This window comes from Phoca vitulina, unplaced genomic scaffold, assembly GCF_004348235.1.
Source record: "Phoca vitulina isolate PV1807 unplaced genomic scaffold, GSC_HSeal_1.0 scaffold52, whole genome shotgun sequence".
Lineage (NCBI taxonomy): Eukaryota > Metazoa > Chordata > Mammalia > Carnivora > Phocidae > Phoca > Phoca vitulina.
The window spans coordinates 1,662,739-1,676,082 of record NW_022589755.1 but is presented as its reverse complement, the minus strand read 5'-3'; the positions used below and the strand labels follow the sequence as shown (position 1 = coordinate 1,676,082).

The window sequence follows — 13,344 nt, the reverse complement described above, 5'->3', positions numbered from 1 at the left end:
GGGCTCCCTGTTCAGCAGGGAGTCTGCCTCTCCCTCTGCCCCTCCCCCCTGCTTGCTTGCACTCTCTCCCTCACAATGAAATAAATAAAATCTTTAAAAAAAAAAAAGTAATGGAGTCTTTATCTAAAGAGCAATGTGAGGATCCACAGATGTGTTTTAACCCAAGATGTATACACAGGTGCCTTTTCTTTTAAGAAAGTCCATGTTGGGGGCACTCAGGGGGCTCAATCAGTTAAGCATCTGCCTTCAGCTCGGGTCATGATCCCGGGGCCCTGGGATCGAGCCCGTTGGGCTCCCTGCTCAGCGGGGAGTCTGCTTCTCCCTCTCGCTCTGCCCCTACCCCCTGCTTGCGTGCATTCTCTCTCTCATAAATTAATTAATTAATTTGCTAATTAATTAATTTTAAAAATCTTAAAAAATAAAAAAAGAAAGTCCATGTTGGCACCATTGTGGATGAAAAGCCAGGACTGGTGGATGGAGGGGACCATTGGAGGGACAATGCTGGTTTTGTGTCCGCTTGGCCAGGCTCTCATCCCCAGTTACTCAGTCAAACTTGAATCCGGGTGTTGCTGTGAGGTATTTGGTAGATGTGGTCAGCATCTACAATCAGTTGACTTGCAGTAAGGAGACTTTCCTAGAGAATGTGGGTGGGCCTCCTCCGATCAGTTGAAAGGCCTGAAGAGCAAACACTGAGGTTTCCCGAGGAAGAATTCTGCCTCAAGACTGCAGCCTCAGCTCCTGCCTGAGTCTCCAGCCTGCCAGCCAGTCCCACGCATCTCAGACTTGCCAGACCCACAGCCATGTGAGCCAATTCCTTGAAATGAGTCCCTTAAAAAAAACCCAAACATGGTTATAGGTAGGTCTGTCTGTATCTGTATGTACTAAGAAACGTATCTATACGTGCAAACATACACCTGTACCTCCATATACGTACGCACGTACATACACATATATACATGCAAATACACGTACACACATACATACACATGCGTACATGCAAATACGTGGACACACTCACATACGTACATGCAAATACGTGTACGCACTCACGTACGTACATGCAAATACGTGTACGCACTCACGTACGTACATGCAAATACGTGTACGCACTCACGTACGTACATGCAAATACACGTGTACACACATACACACACACACACATATGCATGTACGTATATGTCCTACCTCTACCAGTTTGCTTGGGCTGCGTGATAAAGCCCCATAGGCTGAGCCGTCTAAACAACAGAAATGTGTTCTCTCCCAGTCCTGGAGGCTGGAAGTCTGAGATCCAGGTGTGTGCAGGGCTGGGTTTCCTGAGGCCTCTCTCCCTGGCCTGCAGACGGCCGCCTTCTCCCCGTTTCCCCCCATGGCTTTCCCGTGTGCGTGTCCGTGTCCTGATCTCTTCTTACGAGGACACCAGTCACATTGGATTAGGGCCCACCCTGACGACCTTAGTTTACCTTAATTACTTCTTTAAAGGCCTGTGTGCAAGTACACTCACACTCGGAGGTGCTGGGGGCTGGGACGTCAGCTTATGAGTCTGGGGCGACACAATTCGGCTTGTAACACCACCGGTTATTTCTCTGGTAGAACTCTGACGATTCTTGAACCTACACCGTTTCTGCGTTAGGGAGCTGGTGGCCTCCCTCCCTGGGAAAGGGGAGGATTTGGAAGTGTGAGGGGCTCCACACAGCTGGGTGGAGACCTCCGGGACTGCGGGGGACCCTCAACTGCCTCTGGGAAGGGAGAACGTTGTCCTAACATTTCTCTCTCCCAGACAACAGCGGCATGGCCAACCTGCGCTCAGATCGGCCTCCATGTGCCGCATTCGCTCCCCGGGGGAGATTTCCACAGGTCGAGCTATGGGTCAGAGAGCAGGAAGGGTCCTCGAGATTTGCTGTGTCTCTGAATTTTATCCCAAATCAGGCGGCGGCTCCGCCGTGGTGCCTGTTTTTTGGAGGCTGTTTCTGTTTCTCTGTGCTCGCTGCCCAGATAAGCCTGTCAGTGTTTACTCGAGATCGGGGCTGTGTTTCTGCAGCTTGTCATCCGATTTTCTTCCCTCGTGACGATGTCCCCTGATATAAAATATTTCTCCAGAATTTTGATTGTGTTTTCAAAGGGAGAGGAATTTGTTTTTATCTTTTAATTAAAACAGTGTGAAGTTCTCATTTTTGTGCGCCATTCCTGTGTTCTATAGTCTTGTTTCCAATCATTTTGTCTCACAGACACGCTGTGAGAGTCCCCTTCGGTCTGTGTCTCTGGGCACTTCGGCTGCATTCATTAAGAATCTACCGGTTGTGTTGGATTCATGGGAAGACCAAAGCGGATGCAGTATGAACTCCGTACAGTACTGACCCCCTGCCTGTCAGAAACCGCACCCTGGCTGAGGCGCGGAGTCCGTGGTGGAGGGAGCGGAGGAGGAGGCTGGGCTAGCCATCTGGGACTCCGGCGGGGGACGCTTGGGCCAGCATGGTGGCCGGGAGGGGATAACGGGACAGGCCAACATTTTAAGTGGGAGCCGAATAGTGATGGAGGATCCTCCTCCCTGGGTGAAGCTGTTAGAAGTTATCCCGGGGGCCGGATGAAGCCTTGTGAAGACCCCACCCTGGAACGGTCCCTGATCTAGAGAATTTCCTTCCGAAAGATGCACCTTGTGGACACCGTGCTGGAGGGATCCATTTCTAAAGCACAAACATAGTTTCTTTTGCAACCACGTCTCTCGTAACTGTTCCAAAGTTTTAATCACAGAGAAAAGGAAAGAATGGCAGCATAGCTCGACCTGTGGTTCCCACATTTGTGGGAAGGGTCACAGGCCAGCTGCGTAGTAAACGCTCAGTGAACACTTGCCATCTGAGCTCTGCGATGCTCACCGCACACGCTCAGGCCACGTGAAGAGTGTCCGTGTGTTAATTTGTGCTCTGACACGTCGCACGTGGTAACGTACGTGCACCCACCTCTCCACACTCACACACCAGCTTGCAGGCAGTGCGGAGCCTGGCGCGCTAGGGTTCAGAACTTCGCAAACCAACCCGCCGGAGAAGTCCTGGACCCCCTTCTCCCCAGCAGCCTGCCTCCCGCCAGGCCTCCTCTGGGAAAGCTCTGATGCGTCCAGCTGTGGGGCTCAGTATGGAGGGGGGCTTTCATCCCCAGAGCAACTGGAGCGTGAATCAGGGAGGGACAGGGCCATTTTACTGGGGGAAGGAAGCAGAACAATGAGGAGGTTACTGCAGGAAATGAGAAAGATGGTCAGTAACGAAACACGGAGCATTTTGAGGCAGAACTGGTAGATCTCTGTGTCTGGAAAGGGTGCCTCCAAGGCCCCGTGCCCAGGGTTCCTGCCCAGCCCCGCCGTGACCGAGTATTTTAAAATACAGGCTTCATTATGACTTAGGCGTGGCCAGGTCAACACAGATCAGGAGATGAGTGCCTCTGAAAACGTCAGTGGCTACTCACCATTCTCGAGAGGAGAGGGCACGCCCGGTCAGGCAGGGGCCACGCAGGGAAGCGGCGCGTCGGCCAGGAGGCAGAGGGCGCGAGGGGGACCCGCAGCAAGAGCCTGGGCCGTGGCTTCTGTGGGAAGGAGCAGGCAAGGCCGAGGAAGCAGGCTTAGGGTCGGCTCGCCTGGATCGTTTCCCGAGCGGTGGGGCGCAGGGGCTGCCCCTGGTTGTCGGGCGCCTGAGGGCGGGTGGACAGCGGCCCAGAGGGTGAGCGCCCCCCGGAGCAGGTGGGGGGTGGGCTCTGGATCTGGCGTGCGTACAAGAGGCACGCTCCGCTGGTTTCCCGTCTCTCGGAATTAGCTGTCCCTCGAGGGCGGTCCCTGCAGGGTTAGCTAGGCCCCGAGAGGTCACAGCGTCAGAAGCACAGACAGTGAGAGGCCTGGTTAATACGGCCAGGAGGGGGTGTGGCAGCTCCAGGTCCCTCTGTCCTGCTCCTGGTGGTGAGGGTGGGGGACCCAGGCTGCAGAGAGCCGCATGGTGAGGTCGGATGCCGCCAGGCCAGCCTCGTTCCCACGTCTCCTCTGTCCGCGGCTCTGCCTCCTAAAGCAGCGCTTCTCAGATTTTTCTGTGCTTTTGAATCACCTGGCAGCTGACTGAGTAGGTCTGGTGGGGCCTGTTATTCCTGCATTTCTAACAACGGTCTAGCAGCCCCAGGCACACCAGGAGTGCCGGTCACCCCACTGGCCAGGCCCAGGCTCTGCGCAGAGAAGTCCGGCTGAGCCCACCCCTTCCCAAGACGGCTTCTCAGTGAGGCAGGCCTTCTACACGCTGCCCTTGGCACCCTCTGGCCAGGTTGACCTTCCGCTGTTGGCGTCCTCTCCTTCCGGAGTGTGAATGCGCTTGGATTTGGTTCTGCTGCCCATCCAGACAATCTCACGTCATCTGTCTCCGGGGCAGGACTCCGTCTGTGCCCATGCGAACTCATCTGCCATCTTCCGCTGCTCGAGGCCTGGTCTTTGGCGGCCTGCTGTCCACACCCCGAGCGACGGCGAGACATTAGCCACTGGAGCCCTCTTTTCTGTGACGCTGAGCCCCAAACTCCGTCTGTGGCCACCGGAGCTGGGCACTGTCCGCTCGGGCAGAAAGGGGGTGACTGTTTAGTGGCCGCGCGGTGTGAAGCATCGGGGTGAAGAAGCAACAACCAACACACAGAATAGAGAAGAGGGGCGAACGTGGCTTCATCCAGACGGAACCCACAGGTGCCAAGGGAAGGGGAGCAAGAAGCTGGCAAAGACAGAGGCAGCACAGTCCGAACCTCGTGGTTCGTATACAAAGGGTGCAGACGTGTCCAAAAGACCGAAGCTGAAGACCAGAAAGAAAGGGCGAGCAAAGGGCTGGCAAGAAGCTGCGCGTGGAAGAGAACATTCGGAGAGATATCCCACCTCTCCCACCTGGCAGAGTGGACATGGAAGTCAAAGTGAGGCGCCACTTTCCACGCTAGATGGAAATACGGGGAGCGTGCGAGGGTGTGGCTGGAGACACGGGTTCATCAGTGGCCCGTGTGAGGCGTGGTCTGGTGCTGCCTTTCGGGTCCACGTTTTAGCCATTGGTCCGAACACCCTTCGACCCAGCGATCCCCCCATTTGGGAACTGGGTCCTCAGTCGACAGGGAGGCTGCACCCAGCAACAGGGGCTATGTAACCTGGGGGACAGTCTCTGCTTCTCCCGCCCGAGGGGATATTTGGCAGCGAGTACAACTACGTTTGGTTGTCACAACGGGCGGGGGGCAGGGCATCTAGTGAATAGACCAGGGATGATGTTGCACATCCTAAAATGCACAGGACAGCCTCCCCCCCAAAAAAAGAATAACTGGCCCCAAATGTCAGCCACGCTGGGTTGAGGAAGCCGCCCTGAGCCCAGCAGTTCTGCTCCCGGTGTGTGCCCCGGACAGGGGGCTCCCCTCGATCCCCACAAGGACTCAGGTACAAGAATGCCCACTGCAATGCGTAGGCAACACCGTGTGTGCCAGGCACCGTGCTAGGGACGGGGGCCGTTCTCTTATTCTTTGTGGTGGAAAAAAAAAGGGAAAGGGAAACAAGCGTCTGTCGACAGAGAACAGGCAAGCAGGTTGCCTTAGTATCTCAAGTTCCTGTAACAATCCAATCCACCAGGAGCACTGCGCGTGGACTGGGGCGGCGGGGGGGACATTCCTTCTGTCAGTGGACTTGTATGACGCACTAAGGTGCACTCACCAGCACTGGGAACATCCCCCACAACACGCGCGCACACACACACACACACACACACTGATGGGGGGGACAACTTCCAGTCTCTCTCCTCCCCCCTCCCCCAGCTGCAGTTTCCATGGCAACAGCTGAGCCCACCTCCTTCTGGAGACAGGTAATTGCTCTAGGAGGGGAGGGCAGCTGGGGGTTCAGGCCCACAGTCTTGCAGCAGTGGTCTGAGCCGGACTCTCGTGCCCCTCGAAATACATCCTTGAATGGGAGCTCGGCAAAAGATCACAAAACCCGCTGTGAGGGCCTCCCAGGACCCAGTCGGAAATCACACGTGTCTTTAAAGTACCAGTAACATCAGCATTATGGTTTCTTCTCCTTGTTCATTCGTTCATTCATTTATTCGACAAACATGGGTCGACTGTCCTGGGAGCGGGGATACAAGGAAAGGCATGCTCTTGGCTCGGAGAGCTGAGCTGTGAGGGGCTTCTGTTCCTTCCAAGGAGGTTCTCTTAGAGTCATTCAGCAGAAGCTGATGGAGGGACCACTGCGGGCGAGGGTCACGCGAGGCAGAGGGGGTGCATGAGGAAGAAAGCACACCAAACTCCCTGCCCTCGGTGAGCATGTAGTCCAGTGGCGGGGGGAGATGTTAAACCAACATATGTATTTGGGTTCTCTACTGTCTACCTGGCCTGTGGGAGGGTCTCCAAACGTTTTCAGAATGTGAACAAATGAGTGGATTCTGTTCAGCTCACAATCGGGATTCTGGTGCCTTTATTCGTTTAACGTGGTGTCATAGCATTAAGCTTCCTTCCTTGGATGGACGGGCGGTTGGTCGGATATTGGAGACCCTAGAATTGTCTGAGTAGGAGGAAGGAGGACCACACGGGACAGGGAGAGAGCCGATGGCCTTCAGCTTTCTGCTCAGCACAGAGAGCTTGGGTGAATGTTTTCATATTTGGATGGAGAAGAGCTCAGGAAAGACAACTCTAGAACTTTTACTGCCTTAAGAAAAGACAAGAGCTGAAAAAGTAGGTACAGAAGAAAAAAAAAAAGTAAAGCAAAGAGACAAAATGGGTGAAACTACTTTGCAACCTAATGAAGATCAAAGAAATTCTATCTTTTATCTGCCAGTTGTGTTTGTGACAAATGAATTTAAAATATGAGGGGGGCAGAAATGAGCCTCAAATTATATATATGGACAGGAAGGCTTTAAAGAAGAAAATTGAGGGAAGCCTGGGTGGCTCAGTTGGTTAATCGTCTGCCTTTGGCTCAGGTGGTGATCTCAGGGTCCTGGGATCGAGTCCCTCATTGGGGAGGCTGCCACTCCCCCTGCTTGTGCTCTCTTTCTTTTTTTTTTTTTAATTTTTTATTGTTATGTTAATCCCCATACATTACATCATTAGTTTTAGATATAGTGTTCCATGATTCATTGTTTGTGCATATTGTGCTCTCTTTCTGACAAATAAATAAATAAAATATTTTTTAAAAATTAAAAAATAAGAAAATTGAAATGATCAAAAAATACAAAATGATATTCCAACCTCTTTGTACTCAAAAACAACAACAACAACAGAACCCTGGATGTGAAAAGCAAACTGGCAAGCCGTTTTTCCCATTGTCAGAGGGACAGAGATGAAAACGTCATCCAACAGAGTTGGCAGTTGTGTGGAAAACGGATACCTTCCCGGGCTGGTGTTGAGAAGGCAGCTTGCTATAACCTTTCTGGCAAGTTCTTTTAGCGGTGGGCCTTAGCTTGTAAAACGCGTATGCCCCTTGACCCGGCAAACCCACCTCCGGGAGCCTGGGCCCCGCAGACGTTCACAGAAACACCCACAGCCACACCGAGGTCGAGGCGGTCCCAGGGACAAGTGCACAGAATGTGCGCACGGGATGTGAAGTGCCCTTTGCTGCAGGACTTACAGCCCAAAGACACGAATTCTTCGCTTGATCAAGAAACTGTGTTTTGAAGGATATTTAATGTTAGAATTTTATGTTAAATCAACAAGAGCTGGACTAAAAACTTGTATAGGCATCAATTATCCAAATTTGAGCAAATATAACCCATTTACTTGTCCATTCATTCACCCGCCATGTGCCAGACACTCACTCCACCCCAGACCGAGGTGAGGACACAGCAGAGATGAAAAACACAATGTGTCTATTCCCAGAGGGCGTCCATTTCTGCAGGTGACGAAGACAGAAGTCCAAGACCATTTCGGGGAGCAGTGTGACAATATCTAGAAAAGCTGGTGAGGTGCATTTCCCTACCACTCAGAAAACCCAGTTTGAGATTCGAGCCCTGCAGGAAACTCTCACACGGATGTGTTTGTTCAAACTCTGTGCTGGGTACTGCTCTGTGCCCTGGAGAGCAGCGTAGCAAAGAAGAGAAACGGATACCATCCTAAATGTCCACCAACAAGCAGTGTGCACATTCACTGAGGTCTGTCCAGACAACGGAATATGACGGACATTTTTCGAGCAAGAGAGAATGGACACGAGCTGCAGAATGATTCGTCGATGTAAGACCACCCCGTCTCTCTCAGCTCCCTGCTTCATGTTCTCTGTTGCCCTCGGAATTCCCTGAGATTATTTCTCTCCTGTCTCTCTGCTCGCCACTTTTAGCTGGCATTATTTTGGATTCGGGGAACGCAATTCATGTCGGTGAGGTGGGCCGCCTGTGTGTGTGTGATTCTCCTGGGAACGCACAGCAGTGAGGAGAAAACACTCTTGGTTCAGAGACACGGAGAGGGGGTGCCGAGCCCTTTACTTTTGCAGCAGACTTTTAGTAAGCACCTGCTTTGGGGTAGCCAGACATTTTGATCCCAGCACAGTCTGACTCCAGAGCTGGAAATTTCCAGTACTCCTGAGGCTCTAGCTCTCTGGCCCCCTCCCCTCTCCTTCCAGGAGCCCGCTGCGGTTTCCATGGCAACGGCCTGAGCCCGCCTCTGCGGCTCAGTCAGGTGACAGCTCTTGAGAGAAAACAGATGACGAGGTGCCCCCTGACAGAGACCCAGCCTGGGTGGGGGCGGGGGGTGGTCTCACACCTGCAGCCCCTCCCCACTGCTGGTCGGGCCCATCCTTTGTGCACATTCATGCACATCATTAGATGGGGGTCAGTGAGTAGGAACACAAAGCCGGCTCTTTGGGTCCCAGCAGGCCTTATAAGAACTCACAAACCCCCCACAAGAAGCGGGGATGTTGGTCTTAGCCTTTCAACACTCACTGACTCATTCTACATATTGATTAAGCCCCACTCTTTTCATGAAGCCAGGGATGCGATGGGGAGAAAAACAAGCAGTCTCCACCCTGAGACCCTAATATCTGAGACATCTGTTCCTCTGAAATAGGCATTTAATCATCAGACAAATAGGTACCGAGGCCCCCCGGCCATGTACCGGGTGACAGAGCAGGGGGGCAGACGCGGCAGAAACCAGACAGTGGAAAGCCCCTGCTTCTGGGGCTTCTCTTCTAGTGGGGTCGCGGACAGTGGACAGGAGAACCCAGAACGCAGCACCGTGATTAGAGCAGTGAAGAAAAAAAGCTTAGGCAGAGGCTGGGGAGAGGGCCCAGGAGAGGATGGGCATTGAGCAGATGTGTAAGGGAAGGGAGTGAACAGGGATGAAGGAAGAGGGGCCCAGGCTGTCTGGGGGCTTGTTGGGACATCCTAGGAAGGAAGCAGCTCCCCAGCAGCGTGAGATAACAGAGCGTAAGAGGTGAAGTCAGCGATGGAGGAAGGTCAGGTCACGATGGAAGGCACTTTGGATTGTATTAATTAGCCCCTGTAAGTATTAATCTAGAGAGTGTTATTTGTATTAAGTGTGTCCATCACTCAGTGACACAAGGATGGAGGTGTCCACGTGGCTCAGAGTCCGTGGAAGGGAGAGGAATCACGCTGACAAACACACGGAGGTGACATCAGAAGGACGAGTGGTTTACTTGGTGACCACCCTGGTGCCAGGTCCCGCCTCCGGGAAAGGGACGCGGAGAGAGGCATTTCGGCATCGGTTTGGGGTTTGGCGTCTGGGGTGGGTGCCTCGTGGGCGGGGCTGTGAATACCAGGGTTGGGAAGGGGTCAAAGGCAGCAATAGTGATGGTGATGTTAGTCACAAGGACACATTGCGCCCGAGCGACTGATTCCCCTGGGCTGTGTGAGCTCCAGGTGCTGTGTGCCTTCCATTCACCCTCACAGCACTGAAAGGCAGTTGCTACCGTTCCCCGTTTTACAGATGAGGTCCCTGAGGCAGAGAGGATGAGGAAGGCCGCTCCGCGTTGCGGTTAAATGTGGCGGCACTGGTTCCAATCCATCATGCCGTCTCTGTCATCTCTTCGAGCCTCAGTTTCCTTGTCTGGTTAAGAGAACCCTGTTAGGCCCTGGACAGCACTTTGGGTTTTATTAATTAGCCATTGTAAGTATAAATATACATAATATTGTTTATCAGCTCTGACAGGGCTTGTAAGAAAAATGGGGCCAAAAGAACACCTTGACTCACAGATGTGTCTGAGATTAAATTTCACATGCGAGTTTAGGTTTGCATACAGTAGGTGCTCAATAAACATGAGTGACACATTTTCAGTAGGAGTAGGAGGACTTTCCTTTCCTACCTAAAGATTGGAAAATGAGTAGGCAGGCCATGGGGCTTCGGTGTAGGGTTGTGCAGGCTGTTCACTGCACAAGGGTGATAATCAAGGCGGCTGGTAAAAGGGTTGAAATCCAAACCATCCTGTCCCACCAAGCTGGGCATGGAGCTGTGAGGCTGCACCCCCCCGGGGAAGGGGCATCCTTTGCTACTTCAGGTAAGGTCTGGGCAAGCCGTGGTCCTGTCGCCTCCCCGCACCAGGCCTTTTGGACACCAGATCAAGGAGACGCTGGTGTAACAGCCAGCATCCTTGGCAGCGACAGAAGCCAGCATGACACCAGCCATTGAGAGAGGCACGGGGGGACAGCAGGTAGATCTTTGGAGAGGCAGGACAGCTTTAGATCCCTGTGGAGGTTCTGGAGGCAGACTCGTAGAGGCCGGCCGCAGACTGGTCTGGGGAGGACACAGTCACTGCTGCCCAGACTCAAGGGTCCCCTGCGGCCCCTGGGAATGAACGTTCACTGTCCAGAAGGCGTTCTCTGCCATCCCACTAACCTGCGTGCCTCGACGACAAATAAGGGGAGTCCTTACTCGGAGGAAGTGGAGGAAGAGATTAAACAGATTCTTTTTTGATCTGTTTCTGTATGTGAATTTACAAACACATCCACAAAGTCGGGCCACAGAATCATAAAGACTTCTCACTTAGTACATCCCGAGCATTTTACAATACCACTCTGTTATTATAATCACTCCCATCGATTTTTACTTTAATTCAATGTAACACAGGATTTTAGAAGTGGGCTCGAAATGCGTGATGCCTACGGAGTCCCAGGGAAGTCACCCGGCACTGGAACTAAAGCCAGGAGAAAATCAGAGTCAAGATTTTCACGCCAGAAAAGTGGAGAGAAACTCATCTGCAGCTGGCTCCAGGGATGACATCCACAGAACAGACGACTAGTCTTCAACATGTTTGGGAATGAATCTCCAGAACACTGGCTATGTTTTACTGTTTCCGAGAAAGCCTTTCCCTTCCTGAGTTAGAAGGCAATACATAGAGAGCTTGGACTCCAGTCTGGCACTCAGTTCATTAATCAGGGAAAATTCTGAGGTCGGTTGATTTATCTGGCACGCAGACTGAATGTTGACATTCTTCGAGCCTCGTCCAGAGGGCCATGAAACTCCGGACGAACTCCTCTCCCATATGAGCCATCTTTTCAGTTTAATTCTGGCTCAGACTCCGCGGTGAGCAGCTGGGGCCAGCACCTCGTTGAGGGACACGGTTTCTCTTGGGCCTTTCCTCTGCTCAGTATGAGACTCGACGTGTCGGCGTTCTCACCATCACAGAGAGGGAAGGATGCACGAACGAGTCCCAAAAGCACAGAAGCACGAGCACAAAGACACATAAAGCTGACCACATAAAACCAGTGAGATGCCACCTCGCCCACCAGGATGGTTACTATTAAAAACAAACAAACAAAACCCAGCAGGTATCAAGTATTGGGGAGGATGTGGAGAAGCAGGAACCCTCGTGCACCGTTGGTGGGCATGCAAGCTGGTGCAGCCACTCTGGAAAACAGTATGGCGGTTCCTCAGAAGATTACAGATAGAGCTACCCTACGACCCAGCAATTGCTCTTCTGGCTACACACGCAAAAGAACTGAAAGCAGGGTCTTAAAGAGGTATGTGTACACCCGTGTTCAGAGAGGCATTATTCACAGGAGCCGAAACGTGGAAGCAACCCAAGTGTCCATCAGTGAATGAATAGATGGACAAAATGCGGTCTGTCCGCACAAGGGAATACTATTCAGCTTAAAAAGAAAGGAGGGATGCCTGGGTGGCTCAGTCGGTTAGGCGTCCGAGTCTTGATTTCGGCTCAGGTCATGATCTCAGGGTCCTGGGATCAAGCCCCACATTGGGCTCTGTGCTCAGCATGGAGTCTGCTTGAGATTCTCTCTCTCTCTCCCTCTGCCCCTCCCCACTCAAAATAAATAAATCTTAAAAAAAAAAAAAAAAGAAAGGAAGGAAATCCTAATGTGCATGGACCTTGAGGACGTTTTGCTAAGTGGCTTAAGCTAGTCACAAAAAGACAGTGTTATGGTTCCATTTATATGAGGTACTTAGAATAGAAAGTAGATGGTGGCGCCAGGGGTTGGGGGAGGGGGAAGGGGAGTTGTCATTTCGTGAGGACGGAGTCTCAGTTTCACAAGATGGAAAGTCCTGGAGACGGATGGTGGGGACGGTTGTGGAACAATGTGAATGAACCTAAACTGGACCATATCCTTAAAAATGGTTAAGATGGTACATTTTATGTTGTTATATGTATTTTAGCACAATTTTTAAAAAGAGTGTATATGTATATGTATCAGGGAAAGCCACAAGTTAAGAGAGATTGAAAACGCAACCGGCTGACGTCATTGCAGCCGACGTGGTAGTCAAAGGAACGTATGTCACTTACGTGTATGAATTGTGTTTCAGGCCAGTAAGAGACTGTAAAACAGGACGAAGGATCTGAAAAGGTGTTCACAGAGCAGAACTCCCAGCGTGCAAGCAACAGTCACAGAGGTCTCGTCCCACCTGTGACCCACAAACCGGATGCCGAGCCAAACCGAGACGCGGTTTCCACCACATCAGGTAGGCAAGGATGACCACACGCCGTCAACGGGGGATTGGGGAGGCAGGCCCGTTCCTAGTGCGGGCGGTGGGCATACGTGGGATACGGCCTCTCTGTCTGGTATTTTTGGCAAAGTTTAAAATACGTTCGCCCAACGACCCAGCAGTTCTGCTTCCAGAGATCACAAGCACGTGAATGCCCACCTTGTGGTCATGGTAGCGGCCGTGATTAACTAAAACCAGCGAGGTAGGGGCTTGCAGTGAAAACGAGAAAGTGCTTTCCTACAAAGCAACTTGCGTTTTTGAAGAGTACTTAACGCCATGGGTGTTGGGGTCCCCGAGACGACCCGCAGTTTCCATGATTCACTGGAAGGACCTTGGGACGCGGCTCGAACTTGTCCTCACACCTGGGTCCACAGCACCCGCACGTTTTCGTCATGCGCGCGCGCCTGGCATCATTTCCTTCCTCCGTTTAGTGAAAGC

General features: G+C 52.3%; 1 long non-coding RNA gene across 1 annotated transcript in view; it reads left to right on the top strand.

The window, feature by feature from the left end:
* LOC116622060 overlaps positions 1 to 12,958 on the top strand; it is a 79,809-nt gene extending 66,851 nt beyond the window's left edge. Inside the window, exon 3 of the long non-coding RNA XR_004297524.1 lies at positions 12,727 to 12,958. This is a non-coding gene — a long non-coding RNA (uncharacterized LOC116622060). The remainder of the gene's footprint in view (positions 1 to 12,726) is intronic.
* The last annotated feature ends 386 nt before the right edge of the window (positions 12,959 to 13,344 follow it).